Source organism: Entelurus aequoreus, linkage group LG24, assembly GCF_033978785.1.
Source record: "Entelurus aequoreus isolate RoL-2023_Sb linkage group LG24, RoL_Eaeq_v1.1, whole genome shotgun sequence".
NCBI lineage: Eukaryota > Metazoa > Chordata > Actinopteri > Syngnathiformes > Syngnathidae > Entelurus > Entelurus aequoreus.
In genome coordinates, this window is record NC_084754.1 from 22,007,769 (window position 1) to 22,025,268 (window position 17,500).

The 17,500-nt window shown below is 39.7% G+C and overlaps 1 protein-coding gene across 1 annotated transcript in view; it reads left to right on the plus strand.

The window, feature by feature from the left end:
* The first annotated feature begins 3,432 nt into the window (after positions 1 to 3,432).
* Positions 3,433 to 17,500, plus strand: part of LOC133641508 (ras association domain-containing protein 8) — a 48,168-nt gene continuing 34,100 nt past the window's right edge. The window contains exon 1 of the mRNA XM_062035289.1: positions 3,433 to 3,801. The gene's annotated coding sequence lies outside the window, so the exon portion shown is untranslated. The remainder of the gene's footprint in view (positions 3,802 to 17,500) is intronic.

Below are 17,500 nucleotides of genomic sequence, written 5' to 3' on the forward strand. Positions count from 1 at the left end.
GAGTGTGAATGTTGTCTGTCTATCTGTGTTGGCCCTGTGATGAGGTGGCGAATTGTCCAGGGTATACCCCGCCTACGGCCCGAATGCAGCTGAGATAGGCTCCAGCACCCCCCATGACCCAAAAGGGACGAGCAGTAGAAGATGGATGGATGGATGTATTTCATATCAATGAGTCCCATTGAAATTAATTGAAATCAAACAGCATAATGGGCACAATAAAACATTTTTTATAATGCCTTTAAAAAACCTAAAAACTTTTAGATGTTTTTGTACAAAAACAATGCAATTGAATGTACTACAAACAACTTAGGTAGTTTTGAAAGTAATGTGATAATAATGTACAGTATTACCTTAGAGAGTGAACTTCTACGGTATCCCCTTTGAGCTCGGTGTCTCCTGATAGTAGTATTGTTGATCTTCTGTCTATCCTTCCAGTCAGGGGCTTATTTCTTTTGTTTCTATCTGCATTTAAGCATGATGCTATCATCAGCAACTTTTTCTTATTTTCATGGATAAATGTCTGCCGTTTGGATATTAACATTTTTGGCTGGCGTCTGACTCATTTTGCTTCAGTAGACTGAGCAGTGATTCGCCGAGTTGGTGACAAGCTCAGTCGTCTTTTTGATGATTAAATGTTTTAATTCAACGAATATCATCCACTTCTTCTCAGCACTGTCCTACACACTCACTTTCTTTCCTTCCTTCCTTCCTACAGTTGGGAAACTAAGTAATGCCAATTTCTAGCTGCAAGTTTAAGTTACTGACCCAGATATTCTAGGCCAGTGTTTTTCAACCACTGTGTGCCGCAAGATACAGTCTGGTGTGCCATTGGAGATTATCTAATTTCACCTATTTGGGTTAAAAAAAATTTTTGCAAACCAGTAATTATAGTCTGCAAATTATGTGTTGTTGTTGAGTGTCGGTGCTGACTAGAGCTCGGCAGAGTAATACACTTCCATATCAGTAGGTGGCAGCCGGTAGCTAATTGCTTTGTAGATGTCGGAAACAGCAGGAGACAGTGTGCAGGTAAAACGGTGTCTAATGCTTAAACCAAAAATAAACAAAAGGTGAGTGCCCCTAAAAAAGGCATTGAAGCTTAGGGAAGGCTATGCAGAACGAAACTAAAACTGAACTGGCTACAAAGTAAACAAAAACAGAATGCTGGACGACAGCAAATACTTATTGTGGAGCAAAGACACAATGTGTTCAAATCCCAGCCGAGTCATACCAAAGACTATAAAAATGGGACCCATAACCTCCCTGCTTGGCACTCAGCAACATAGGGTTGGAGTTGGGGGTTAAATCACCAAAATGATTTCCGGGCGCGGCGCCGCTGCTGCCCACTGCTCCCCAAGGGGATGGGACAAATGCAGAGGACAAATTTCACCACATCTAGTGTGTGTGTGACAATCATTGGTACTTTAATCTTAATCTTAATACATCCGAACATGACATGACAATCAACAATGTCCCCACAAAGAAGGATAAAAACAACTGAAATATTCTTGATTGCTAAAACAAAGTCGATGCGGGAAATATCACTCAAAGGAAGACATGAAACTGCTGCAGGAAAATACCAAAAAAAGAGAAAAAGCCACCAAAATATGAGCGCCAGACAAGAACTAAAACACTACACACAGGAAAACACCGAAAAATGCATGGTTGGTTATGGTTTAAATTCATATCCAACATTTGTGACTACGACTTTTTACTGTCAACTGAGTTTCGTTTTTTAATGATTTCTGCTGGTGGGGTGCCTCCGGATTGTTTCAACGCAGAAAATGTGCCTTGGCTTAAAGGCCTACTGAAACCCACTACTACCGACCACACAGTCTGATAGTTTATATATCAATGATGAAATCTTAACATTGCAACACATGCCAATACGGCCGGGTTAACTTATAAAGTGCAATTTTAAATTTCCCGCGAAACTTCCGGTTGAAAACGTCTATGTATGATGACGTTTGCGCGTGACGTCGATGGTTGAAACGGAAGTATTCGGACACATTGTATCCCAATACAAACAGCTCTGTTTTCATCGCAAAATTCCACAGTATTCTGGACATCTGTGTTGGTGAGTCATTTGCAATTTGTTTAATGAACAATGGAGACTGCAAAGAAGAAAGCTGTAGGTGGGATCGGTGTATTAGCGACTGGCTGCAGCAACACAACCGGGAGGACTTTGACTTGGATAGCAGACGCGCTATTCGACGCTAGCCGCCGACCGCATTGATGATCGGGTGAAGTCCTTCGTCGCGCCGTCGATCGCTGGAACGCAGGTGAGCACGGGTGTTGATGAGCAGATGAGGGCTGGCGTAGGTGGAGCGCTAATGTTTTTATCATAGCTCTGACGAGGTCCCGTAGCTAAGTTAGCTTCAATGGCGTCATTAGCAACAGCATTGCTAGGCTTCGACAGGCGGCACAGCATAAACCGTGTAGTTACAGGTCCAGTGTTTGGTTCGGTGTCTCCTGATAGTAGTATTGTTGATCTTCTGTCTATCCTTCCAGTCAGGGGCTTATTTATTTTGTTTCTATCTGCATTTAAGCACGATGCTATCACATTAGCTCCGTAGCTAAAGTGTTTCACCGATGTATTGTCGTGGAGATAAAAGTCACTGTGAATGTCCATTTCGCGTTCTCGACTCTCATTTTCAAGAGGATATAGTATCCGAGGTGGTTTAAAATACAAATCCGTGATCCACAATAGAAAAAGGAGAAAGTGTGGAATCCAATGAGCCCGTTTACCTAAGTTACGGTCAGAGTGTAAAAAGATACGTCCTGCACTGCACTCTAGTCCTTCACTCTCACGTTCCTCATCCACGAATCTTTCATCCTCGCTCAAATTAATGGGGTAATCGCCGCTTTCTCGGTCCGAATCGCTCTCGCTGCTGGTGTAAACAATGGGGAAATGTGAGGAGCCCTTCAACCTGCGACGTCACGCTACTTCCGGTACAGGCAAGGCTTTTTTTATCAGCGACCAAAAGTTGCGAACTTTATCGTCGATGTTCTTTACTAAATCCTTTCCGCAAAAATATGGCAATATCGCAAAATGATTAAGTACGACACATAGAATGGATCTGCTATCCCCGTTTAAATAAAAACATTTCATTTCAGTAGGCCTTTAAAAAAGGTTGAAAAACATTGTTCGAGGCAGATCCTGCGTTACTCACTATGACGTTTGATACTCCAATTAATAAAGGGGATGCTTGTTATCCAAATGTTTGCCTGTCACTTAAAACCTAAAAATGAGATGAGAGACAACTCTTATCTCAAAACACTCTTAAGTTGAGGTTCCACTGTACTTATTTTTTTGTACATTATTTTGATGGGTTTGATGGTGGGACACATTAATGTCCGGTAGACTAGTTCCCACATTAAAGAGATGTCCTGGATGCGGAGGTTGTGGTAGTGGCCTCTCTCTTTAAAGGGTCCACAATGCCTTGCGGTGCCCCACTTCCAAAGCTGAGTGAGCTGCTGGAGGAAAGCAGCGAGGCTGTGAGAGGAGGAGTGAGGGGCTTTTTTCCCCCGCAGCTTACTGGCGAGAGAGCAAAATAAAAGCACGGCGAGTGGACGGACGGAGGCAAACTTTGGTGTAACGCGCTCAAACGCCATTGTCTTTTCCAGCCTTTATGTCGTATTTTCACCCTCTAGAAGACAAACCTCACTTCGTCGCAGTTCGCTGCGGGCAGGAGCGAAGAAGAAGATAGGACATATATTTTTCTTTGGCTTATTCTCCCGAAGACGAATGTTGTGTCTCCAAACTTCGTAGGTTTAACCGAACTGCGTTCTCTTCACTTAAAGGTAAGAACATTACGTGACGTTTAAATTGTGTCTACTGCTGTTATAAAGGCGGAATTGTCTCAGCCTTTCTGATTGGGAAGGTTTTAAAGCGACTCCAGTGTTTCCAGACACATCAAGCGAATACCGTTACATGTCTTCCTACCACTGAATAAACCACACCTTTCTCAACAAACACATGGGATTCTACTCTTATTCAGCGTGTTGGGTTCGTACCAACTTTATTTGACTGAAAAGGTACTAGTAAGTCCCTCTTACTTCTAATACTATAAGAAGGGGGGTTAAAAAAAAGATTTAAAGAAACCAACCTGTGGTGTATTTTGCTCCTCCCATTTTTACTTTAACTGCGTTCGTCTATTGTTAAATTGTGCACGTTTAGTAAATATATATTTTATAATGAAGCTTTGACTACTGCTTTGAAATAACTTTACATTTTATCAGTGTGCGTTTTAACCCCAGATTATGTTTGACAAAGTGCTGTAGCATTTAAAAAGTACTGGTGTCCAAAGTGCGGCCCAGGGGCTTGAGGCCCCGTTTACACTAAGGCAGTGGTTCTTAACCTTGTTGGAGGTACCGAACCCCACCAGTTTCACATGCGCATTCACCGAACCCGAACCGTAATCATAAAACGATGTTATTATATTAAATAAATACTAATAAAGATATGTTTTACAAACAGAAAGTTACAACAATGTTTACATCTCATTGTGCAACATGTGAATGTTTTAGTGGGAACTAAATGCGATATCTGAAAGGGGCACACATTATTTCCAAAGCAGGAACCCCACCCAGACATATAATACTAGTACACAGCTCATGAAAAACAATATGTTGTAGTCATTGTAATTGGGCCAAAACACTTATATTAGAAAATAATCACATGGAAATGACTGCTGTCATTTGATTACAATAATAAAACATTAAACTTGTTATTTAGTCAGGTTTGGGACAAGTGTGCTGCAGGTGTGACCACAGTGCATGTGCTCCACCGAATGCTCAAGGAGTTTTTGCATTTGCTCACACATATGGAAAATTAGAGGGAACATTGTTTGGGGGTGTCCATAATACGCCGACAGGGAGAAGTTTTTATTTACACGATGAGTCGGATGTGTCTTGACCTCCGCGGCGGAGGCTCTGCCGAACCCATGAGGCTGACTCACCGAACCCCTAGGGTTCGATCGAACCCAGGTTAAGAACCACTGCACTAAGGTTATCCAGGGTAAATCCCACCTAACCTTATCTGTGTCCACACACAACAATGCCACCGTTTAAGACCCCCTCCCCCTCCGTCCACCGGCGCAACGCGACGTAATACGCATATGCGGAAAATGCGCACGTCATAGTTGCTTTATGTGCAAGTTCTTAAATTTTACTTATCTGAACAATATCCAGTGTTGTGGTATTTCAATTAACTGGAATCCAGTGTGCTGTGGGGCCCTATTGTAGGGAATCACACCTGAGCCATCATAAATTAATCAAATCTTTAATAAACACGTGTAAGTACACAATGTGTCAAAGAACATTTTATAACAATCAATCTCCGGATCTAGATATCTGGTCAGGACACTCCTCACTTTATTGTCCATCTGTTTTTGGTGACTTTATATACTCTGGACCTAGACGTTGAGTCCGCGACATACATGGCGGACAATGACTGATACAGTCTGCTTTGCCAGTCCAAAAGCATTCGCCGTTTTCTGTGGTCCTCCCTCGACGACCAGGTAATACAAATCACACGCTACCTTTTTTTATCACATCCACGGGAGCCTGCATTCTCGTTGACTCTCCTTTGACAAATGGACAAAGTTTTTCGGTAAGTAGAATCACAGCTGACCCGGACATTCGAAAGTTCTCTTGCCGTCTGAGAAGTGATGTATCTGAAATAGCTGCAATCACTTTCTCTTAAGGTATTCATGTGTGGTTTCCACAAGCGTCTGTACAGACGGAAGGATGCCAAAGGAAGCATGTCTGGATGACTCTCCTTCATATTTCCAGTGGTTAGCTCCGAGTTACAAAACCGCTTTATTATGAAGCTGGCTGTGGCACGTTCTTTCTGACGTCACTTCCTGTGTGAGGCGCGGCCTTTCTGGCGTCACTTCCTCTCCGAACTCGGTTTGTAATCGATCAATGAGTCCATACAAATCTAAGAGCCGGAGATTCAAGAAATACTCGGCGCACTTACCCGTGTAAAAAATTATCCAAGGAGAGGAACCTTAAATGATAGTTTAGTGGGGCTGAAACGGTGCTTAGGCTAAATAATTATTTGTTTAGGGGGTTATCCGGCTTAGTGTAGACATTGTCTGAAGCTGGTATGTCTTTGGCCCGTGACACATTCTACAGACAAAATAAACATGTCCCGGATTTGAAAATTACCCAAATAATCCCCCCCGACCCACTCCCTCAAAAAATAGAGTTGGCGCAAATTGTGAAAAAAATAGTGACTTTAAAACTTAAATGTCCCTCGACCTGTGTGTCTTGTGTATGGTCTTCGATGCTTTCCATGTGACTTGTCATGATAAACGGGTACAAAGTTCTTGCCAAAAAAAGGGAGTTGGTGCAAATCTCCCCGAAATTGCGACCTTAAACCCAAAATGGCCGACGACCTGTGCATCTAGAGCACTATAAATGCTCCTCTATGGTTTCCATGCGTAAACTTGGGCAATTTTTTTGTAAAATATAGTAAGTTTTCGAGCGTGCGAATATTTGTAAAAAGGTTTTAGTTGGCTGAATAATAATATTAGTAAAGAATAGTAAGAAAAAAGAAGAAATTAAATATCTAAATGGGGTTGGATTAGATTTTACACTTATTTACTTTGTGACCTGTAACACAAAGCTAAGATGTGGATTTGTTTGTTCAGATGGTTTAGTATATGTTGATCTACATCAAGCGATTTTGTTATTCTTATAGCCGGACCTGTGGTTATTTCCATACCTGGCTAATAGGTCTGGCTATAAGAATAACAAAATTGCATAATTTTTTAAAACCTAATGAACCTCTTTGAATTACTGATCTACATTCTGTTGGTTAGAGTATCTTTATTGTACAAAATGTATTATGTGTGGCCCAATTTTTCTGCATGTGTTTGGACAAAGTTTGGACGCCCCTGATTTTAAGCCTTTGCAGAGACCTCTTGCTGCTCTCCAGTCCCCTGCAGCCCCTTCAATACTGACCAGAGAGCAGTGCATATGGCACAGAAACAAAGGCAGCATTATTGCCTGGCCGAATATGCCATCCAGATGTTTCACCCTCTGCCAGTGCTGTCGTCTTAAGTAGGGGGAGGCTGCTTCAGAGCCTAATAGTTGTTAATATTAGCAAGCTATGGAGGCAAAGGGAAATAAAGGGTTTAAACCTCTAACACCCCATATATCAGAAAAGAGCCCCACAAAAAACTTGGTGTAAAACAGGAAAAAATGTTTCAAACTTTTTAAATGCTGTTGTGTAAGCATTAGTTCTCACTTTTAAGCTTGGTTTATGCTTCTGTGCAGTCACCCCACCATCCCTTCAGACGACATTGTGAACCTTTTAGGGTTGTTACAATTCTCCACTTTATAAAGGGTTTAGCGCTGTGTTCAAAACGTGTGAAAACTGCCATGAACCGCCATCTCCACCCGCAAAGTGTGAGCACCCCTCTAGTCACTAGTTAAAGCTGCCTAGAGAGGGCAAACTTTCCAAAGTGTTGTAAGCATTATATGCCGCCCTCTTCTGGCACGTAACAAGCACCATGTAACACAAGCATTAGCTTTGTTTGTTGTCAGCTAATGATAGCAATTTGGCAACATTTTGCTACTAATGTTAGCCACCTTTGAATGTATATTCCAGGTTTCAGGAATCTTTTTGGCTGAGAGAGCCATGAAAATAAAAATGTATTTCTTTCAGAGCCATATAATATATTTTTTTAACACTTATTACAATTAAAGGTGTGCATTTTCAAGACAAACAATGTCAAAGTATATTAAGTCTAACTTCATTCTTCAGAATACATTTGTTATACTGACGCAAACCAAGAATAAATCAAATACTTCTTACCTTTTAAATGAGACGTGTGTCAAAGTGTCATCTCCAGTTTGACCGCTTCATTGAGAAAATGCTATCATTGCATATTAGACAACCTGCTCTCTCCACAAAGACAAATTAATCTGGCCATTCGTACCAAAATGTATGGTACTGTTCATTTTCTTTTCAAAATGGTTTTAGCCACATAAACTATCAAGCTGAATATTTGATTGAAAGGCGGGGTGTTTACTTCTTGACCTCATAACACATGTAGCTGTAAATTGGCGCAAGCCTTGCTGGTAGCTGGATCCAAACCCTGGCCGGAACTCAAGTGGTAGAGGATGGATGGATGGATTCAGATGCATGTGATTATTTTAGGTGTTAAGATTTATCAGTCATCAAAAGAGACATTTGGTTGGTGAGCCGTAGGTCCACTACCCCTGATATAGCCTATCGCAACAAGATGACTGAAAATTATTAGTTGCTTTCCTGGGACTGCATACTACTTTAAAAAAACGAGCACCCTTTTTAAAAATTGTATAAATACAATAGAACGATTACAATATCATTTATGAAATCAAAATCCACATAATTTTCACTCCCATGAGTACATAGCCACCACTCTTGTAAACGTGTGACCATGTAGAGACGGTTATTACATGCTGTCACTGTTACTTTGGTTGTGGCTGGGCACTGTATACAAAATAAAATTAGATCAAATTAACTTGACCTTCTTGGGTGTCGTTGAGGGTGCAAGGCAGTCCCTCGGCCTACTATAAATGTTTGGGGAAACACTAAGAGATTCAAGTTTGCAGTGAAAATATTTAGTAAGAATCTGCAGTTTAATTTATTTTTGTTATTTAATAAGTAACTACATAGCCATCAAAATCACAGAAAATCGTTTCCCATAACATCCTTATCTTCTAGTCATGGGTCATTGCATTCTCACATCCTAGGAATGTATGGATGTTATCAGTGTTGGTTGTTTTAGGATCAAGGCCTGTTTTTGGCTACAGTCTTTGCCCTGCGTTCCATTGTTTGCTTTTTACAGATGGCACTCTAAACAGGCACTCTTGGCATAGTTGTAGATGAGAACTTCTGTAATCATTTCATGAAGATAAGAGATAAAAGACAAAACATTTTTTACAAACATTTTTCCCATTTTTTTTAAACAGTGGCTTTTTCCGGCATGGTTTAGGACAGGTCAATCATTCTGGAAAATGTATTAATTCAGTGCTTATATTTTGTATCTGAGAATATCTAAGAAAACTGTTAGGCATTTAAAAACCTCTTTGAACAAAATGGGAAAAATACCTGATAATGGAACATTAAAAGGACATTGAAATGCACTAGCCAACTGTAACCAAATTAATTAACCACATTTGTGTCTTTCCTGATAAGATATGAGCATTTCAACATTTTCAGAGGTGAACTGGGAGCAGCAGCCAATGTATGAGCAATTGACAACATAGTATTGGTTATGTAGACATGTTGAGTTTACCAGCCTGAGTAATTTATTGAGGTTCAAACATTGTGGGTTAATGGAACTGTGTGCGATATTGCAATATTTACAGCAAACATTTCTTCTTTGTTCAAAATAGCCCCTACTAATTTTTTTTGTGTCCTAATTATTTCCTGTTCTTATTTCTGTGGCAGTCCGTTGAAGTTTAGCAATTTAATTGGCTGCTACTTTCTTCCTTTTACATGAGCTAAATGGTGTATATCTCTTTGTATTTGTTAAAATAATTTCATTACAATTTGCATTGTTGGAAGTACAAGTGGAATGAAAGCTCTCAGCAAGCACTACAACAGCAGAGTATGAATTGAACAGTCAGCAGTGTAAAACAATTATCTATGGTCAGAAAACAAGCTCAGAAAATTAAATCTCTTTGCGGGAAACATAACTCTTAAAATTGTCCAGGACCAAGACTGTATTCAGCTTTTTTCACAGAGCTTTGGATTTCTTTGATGAGATCATTGCTTGTATTTTGTCAAGTTAATGACATTCTTGGTTTTGTGTTAATATCCTGAATTCTCATCTTGTTCAGCTCAGATAATACGACCCTCAGAGAGCACAAATCTATTAAACTGCACTCCAGTCTGGCGGATTCGTGATGTTTGATTTGCTGTAAATCCCTAGAAGACGCAGTTCCAGTGTTAAGCTCCTACACTAAATTACTGCAGCATGGTAGCCATGATGAAACACCCACGCGAGCATATGGTAGGTTATTTACGCAAGTAGCCAGCTGAAGTCTTTTCCTGGCCAACTTAGCTTGAAGGTTAGTCATGGCCGTCCACACACTTACCTTACTGTTCTTTAGAGGAATTCATCTTGGGTCAACAACAAATTAGACTTTATTAAATGTTTGGATATATTTAGTGTTTGGCGCAGCCAGAACAGAGCAGGAGGGGATAGAAAGAAGAAAAAAAATAATCGCATCTCTACCTTAAATGGTGATTCAATATGAATATCGGTACATGGGTTACGATACGATTCTTTAACAATACTTTTTAAAACATTACGATTTGATGCGATACGATTCGATGCAATTCAATGCAGATGGAAACTTTGAAAATTAAATATATTATGTATCATGTCAGAACAATGTCATGTGTTTATTTTTTAAATAGACACAAACAAAACAGGCGGTGCCGGCATTAATTATGAGCAAATAGTAGAACTATCAACTTCAAGGCATTGCAATCCATACACGTAAAGAAAAGAAGCTGTAAGCGAAACACTTTTGGAAAAGCTTCCAGGTATTACTGTTGTTTGCTCAGGTAGCAACAATAAATACAGAGAAAGAATGCAAGAAAGCTGAGCATCAAGTAGAGGTGTTATAACACCACAGTAACACAGGTGCAAGATACAACTAAGTGCCACCACGTAAACTAAACAGCAGCTTCAGTGTAGAAGCTCAAATACTTTGTTTGTTTATTTACTATTTCGAATGCATTAAAAAACATACATCCATCGTCATGTCTTTCATAATGATTGTGAATGTTCAGCAATATTCCAAAATAGTGCAGTTCCCCTCTAAGTAGCTTTTACTTAAAACTGTATAACTTGTTAGCGTGCGTGACTTTGGAGAGACTGTTGAGGATAAATTGTTGTGTTACAAACTTTTGTGTGGTGTTGCTTCTTATTTGTTATTATTATGAGCTGATGGATAAAAAAAAATAAATACCAGAAGCAGTATCATTCGTCCAGAATCTTCACGATCCAGGAGGACCGACCCAATTAGAAACCGGTACTAGTAGTTGGTGTGATTACATGGAAGAGTTGTGGCTAAATTGGGGCTGGAAGTCTTTCAAATCAGTGTCTTTGTCTAGCCAGTTGGTAGCTCTGCTTGCATCAGCATCCTAGCTTGAGTGTCTTCATGCCATCACAACAAGTGGGTGCTCAGAGTAGTTGTAGATGAGAGTGGCCATATTTCGTAGTAGATCTGCAAGCAACCGATTCATGACTTTCCAACTGGCATAAATCGACCGATCCATACTATATATAAATCGATCCAGAGGCTCGCCAAACGATGTATTCATATCGCTAAAGTTAAAGGAGCCATATGTAATAATTTCATGTGAAGTCATCATTAAATGGCCATGATATGTCAAAAGGCATTAATAAATCATGTTCTTTTCGGATACCTCTATAACTGATAACAGTAGTTCAGCTGGGATATGCTCATTTTAAAATTAGATTTACAGCCCCGAAATCTTATTATTTTTTTCATTTCGATGCCCCACCCTCTACCGTTTGACCAATTAGAAAGTCAGTGAGTGTGTTATCGCATTAACTTTGACAGCCCTAATATATATATATATATATATATATATATATATATATATATATATATATATATATATATATATATATATATATATATATATATATATATATATATATATATATATATATATATATATATATATACATCCATTTTCTACCGCTTGTCTCTTTGCCATGTATATACAGTATATACCGTATTTTTCGGATTATAAGTCGCAGTTTTATTCATAGTTTGGCCGGGGGTGGGACTTATACTCAGGAGCGACTTATGTGTGAAATTATTAACACATTACCGTAAAATATCAAATAATGTTATTTAACTCATTCACGTAAGAGACTAGACGTATAAGATTTCATCGGATTTAGCGATTAGGAGTGACAGATTGTTTGGTAAGCGTATAGCATGTTCTATATGTTATAGTTATTTGAATGACTCTTACCATAATATGTTAAGTTAATATACCAGGCACATTCTCAGTTGGTTATTTATGCGTCATATAACGTACACTTATTCAGCCTGTTGTTCATTATTCTTTATTTATTTTAAATTGCCTTTCAAATGTCTATTCTTGGTGTTGGGTTTTATCAAATACATACATACAAAAAATGCGACTTATACTGCAGTGCGATAGGGTTGGGTATCGTTTGAATTCGAACGATTCCGATTGCGATTCCAATTCTTTGTTTCGATTCCGATTCCTGACGATTCTCGATCCCGATTATTTTAAGAGGCAGGGTCAAAAAAAAGTTTAGGATATTTTAAATGAGCTAGCTAACTTACAGTCTTTCTCAATGAAATAGTCTGACATTCTCCATCAATTTTAATTCTATTAACTTTTTATGAACTTTACTATAAATTCCTCACAGGGCTGTTTTCAACTAGAATATAAATATCAAATCTATGAACTTGAATATAAATATTATAAATTATGAATACATTTTCCCAGGGGTACACTTTCCTCAAGAGAGCTTTATTTTTGAAAACCTCATGAAAACACATTTACACATAAGTGTATGATGCTGCAGGAAACCTCATGAAAACACATTTACACACACAAGTGTATGATGCTGCAGGAAACCTCATGAAAACACCTTTACACATAAGTGTATGATGCTGCAGGAAACCTCATGAAAACACCTTTACACATAAGTGTATGATGCTGCAGGAAACCTCATGAAAACACATTTACACACACAAGTGTATGATGCTACAGGTACTTAAAAATGTTACATGCTCCCACTGATGGGCTAACCTGGTGCAGAAAAGCAAATAAACAATAAGAAACAACTTGCAAAACCCAGTCCAGATTAGCAGCAGGTACAGTATAAAATCAGAGACAGTTCTTGTTTAGGAAAATGACCATATCCGCCTTCTCAGGCAGGATGCGTGAGCGTTCTGGACAGATAGTGTCTCCTGCTGTGGAAAATACACGTTCGCTGGGTGTGGAAGAAGCTTGAACGCATAAATAGGAGAAAGCTAGATCTGACAGCAAAGGATAAGTCTTTTGTTGGTTCCACCACCATGCAGCAGGGTCGTCAGACATAAGTATCGGTGGAACGTCCTGGTACATCTGCAGCTCTCTCTCCACTCGTTTCTTGATGGACATGGAGCTCTGTTATTTCATTTTTTTTTGTAAAGTAAAGCCACACTTTCGACCGCCGACGCCCGCTATCCATGCTTGAGCTTGACTGACTCGCTCGGCTATGCTAACACTTCCGGCGGTGGGCGCTTCTTCGTTGGTGTTCAGCGGCTTCTTCTTCCGGTTCGGCGGACATATTTTTTTCCGGTCGGCGGACTGGGTATCGAAAACAGGAATCGAAATCTAAACTTTTGAACGATTCCGGGAGAATGGGAAAGTTAGTCCCGGTTCCAATCGATACTCGATACTCGATACCCAACCCTACAGTGCGACTTATATATGTTTTTTCCCTTCTTTATTATGCATTTTCGGCCGGTGCGACTTATACTCCAAAAATACGGTATATATATATTTTGTGGCAGATTGAAATAAAGTGTGTATTCTTTTAAAACATGCTGTTCTGGTTAATAGTCCTCAATTACAGATTTTTTATCAGACTGAATATCACATATTATTAATAAATAGAAAAGTTGAAGACATTGTCATGCAGCAAAACAAATACGACTAACTTGTACAAAATGTGATATACAGAATATCAGACGCATTTATTCAGGTCTAGATATCACATTGTACTTTACCAAACATCTTTAACAAACAAACCATGATCATAACAATCCACATTTTGTGTTATTAATGTGTGAAACTGGTATCTAAACATGGTGTTGCTCCTCTGAATGCAAGTGCCTCTACAGCAGGAATACAAATTCTGTATTACCTACAAATATTTTTTTATTCTACCTACTGAAACCCACTACTACCGACCACGCAGTCTGATAGTTTATGTATCAATGATGAAATCTTAACATTGCAACACATGCAAATACGGCCGGGTTAACTTATAAAGTGCAATTTTAAATTTCCCGCTAAACTTCCGGTTGAAAACGTCTATGTATGATGACGTATGCGCGTGACGTCAATCGTTGAAACGGAAGTATTCGGACGCCATTGAATCCAATACAAAAAGCTCTGTTTTCATCTCAAAATTCCACAGTATTCTGGACATCTGTGTTGGTGAATCTTTTGCAATTTGTTTAATGAACAATGAAGACTGCAAAGAAGAAAGTTGTAGATGGGATCGGTGTATTAGCGGCTGGCTGCAGCAACACAAACAGGAGGACTTTGAGGTGGATAGCAGACGCGCTATCCGACGATGGCCGCCGACCGCATCGGTGATCGGGTGAAGTGCACCGTCGATCGCTGGAACGCAGGTGAGCACGGGTGTTGATGAGCAGATGAGGGCTGGCTGGCGTAGGTGGATAGCTAATGTTTTTAGCATAGCTCTGTGAGGTCCCGTTGCTAAGTTAGCTTCAATGGCGTCGTTACCAACAGCATTGTTAACCTTCGCCAGGCTGAAAAGCATTAACCGTGTATTTACAGGTCCATGGTTTAATAGTATTGTTGATTTTCTGTCTATCCTTCCAGTCAGGGGCTTATTTCTTTTTTTTCTATATGCAGTTAAGCCCGATGCGATCATGTTAGCTCCGTAGCTAAAGTGTTTCGCCGATGTATTGTCATGGAGATAAAAGTCACTGTGAATGTCCATTTCGCGTTCTCGACTCTCATTTTCAAGAGGATATAGTATCCGAGGTGGTTTAAAATACAAATCCGTGATCCACAATAGAAAAAGGAGAGAGTGTGGAATCCAATGAGCCAGCTTGTACCTAAGTTACGGTCAGAGCGAAAAAAGATGCGTCCTGCACTGCACTCTAGTCCTTCACTCTCACATTCCTCATCCACAAATCTTTCATCCTCGCTCAAATTAATGGGGTAATCGTCGCTTTCTCGGTCCGAATCGCTCTCGCTGCATTGAAAACAATGGGGAAATGTGAGGAGCCTTTCAACCTTTGACGTCACGCTACTTCCGGTACAGGCAAGGCTTTTTTTATCAGCGACCAAAAGTTGCGAACTTTATCGTTGATGTTCTCTACTAAATCCTTTCAGCAAAAATATGGCAATATCGCGAAATGATCAAGTATGACACATAGAATGGATCTGCTGTCCCCTTTTAAATGAAACAATTTCATTTCAGTAGGCCTTTAAAATTGTGTTTATGTCCTTTTTGTGTTGAGCTTTTTAAAAAAAAGCCTAATGTTTAAACAAAAACATTTCATTAAAGCAAACTACCGGTAATTGTCCAGTCCTGATAATAAAAACTTGAAAAATTATCTGTTTAGGGTACACTTATTGAGGACAAAAAACAAACAAACTGATTAATTATGATACATATTTTAATCGTTTGACAGTAGTACCTAGTATATATGTATATATATATATATATATATATATATATATATATATATATATATATATATATATATATATATATATATATATATATATATATATATATATATATATATATATTGCCAAAAGTATTTGGCCACCCATCCAAATGATCAGAATCAGGTGTCTTATTAACTTGGTCCAGCCACAGGTGTATAAAATCAAGCACTTAGGCATGAAGACTGTTTTTACAAACATATGTAAAAAAAAAAAGGGCCGCTCTCAGGAGCTCAGTGATTTCCAGCGTGGAACTGTCATAGGATGCCACCTGTGCAACAAATCCAGTCGTGAAAAACAGTTTGGAGCGGGCCCCTTCCTCTTCATTTTTTTTTAAATTTTTTTTTATTTTTATTATTATTTTTTTTTTCCTAATGTCCTGCCCAGCTTCTCGGGCAAATCATATAGCAGATGTAGATGCCCATATCGGCTGTTCAGATTTACTTTACAAAAGAGAAGTGTAGGATACTTCTCTTGTTGCCTTACTTGTATTTTGACTTTATTAAATGTATTTATATTATCATTTGGTGCAGCCGGGCCGGAGCAGGAGGGGATAGAAAGAGAGAAAAAGGAAGACAGAGGGGGGAATTGTGGGGACAAGAGGGGGATTAGACAGAGAGACAAAAACAACAACAGCAAACACAACAACAACAACAACAGAGCAACATCAGCAAATACGACATGTACAAATATGATGGTAAAAGTAATAGCAAATAAGCAGTTAGCGAAAATTAAAAAAAAAAAAAAAAATACAGAAATGACAATGAGCATTATTACACTAAAAATTGAGCAATATGAATACCAATAGAAATAGTGCTATTGATAATAAACAATACCAGTACTTTACCTTTATTATCAACAATACAATTGTTCAAATGCAACAATACATATACGTAATGATAACTTGAGATACGAAAGAATGCAGAAAAATGGAGGGGAAGAAAGAGAAGCAACCTTAACCTTGTAGATTGTTATAGTAAAAATAGGTTAAGCTTTGTCAGTGTGCCATGTGTTATACCCAGTTTATCCTAGGGCAACAACGTTAATATATGTTTGATGAAACGTGATTATGTGCATGAGTGTATGTGTGCATATGTACTTGTATATGTACAGTATGTGTATGTGTGCTTGTACAGTGAATGTATATGTACAGTATGTGTATATGTGTGTACAGCGAATGTATATGTACAGTATGTGTATACAGTATGTGTGTTTGAACAGTGAATGTATATGTACAGTATGTGTAAATGTGTGTTTGTACAGTGAATGTATATGTACAGTATATGTATGTGTGTGTTTGTACAGTGAATATATGTGTAGTATGTGTATGTGTGTGTTTGTACAGTGAATGTATATGTACAGTATGTGTATATGTATGTTTTTACAGTGAATGTATATGTACAGTATGTGTATACAGTATGTTTGTATAATGAATGTGCGTGTGGATGTACGAACTTTGAGTGTGTAAATATGTACTGTATTTATTTGTATATGTATGTGGGAGCGTAGGTACCTATGTATGTGTGTGAGTATATGTGAATTTGCATGTACAATACATTTGACTCCCAGTGTGTGCGGGAGCCAGAGTACGGCCCCAGCCTCCCCGAGAGCCCATCCCACAAACAGTAGGTGTGGTGCCCAGGGAACCAGGGGCCACCGCCCCCACGCAGCCAAGCCGGACAGCGACAGGAACCCCAGAGCCTGGCCCACCGTGCCGCCCACAAGGGCCAGCAGCAGGCCGCAGACAGACGCACCCGGCAGAGGACAAGGCACGAGAAAAACAGGGGGCAGCCAGACCCCAAGCCAGCGAGAGACCACACCCCACACGGACAGAAAGGCGGGACGCCCCGCCCGAGGGGCCCGGAGACCCCCCGCAACCGGACGGGAAGACCGCCCCCGCCCCACCGGCAACAGGGCCCCCACGAGCCCCCCCCCACCCCCGGAGAGCGCGGCGAGGCCAGCCCACGGCCACCCCACCCAAGCCGGCCGCCACAGGAC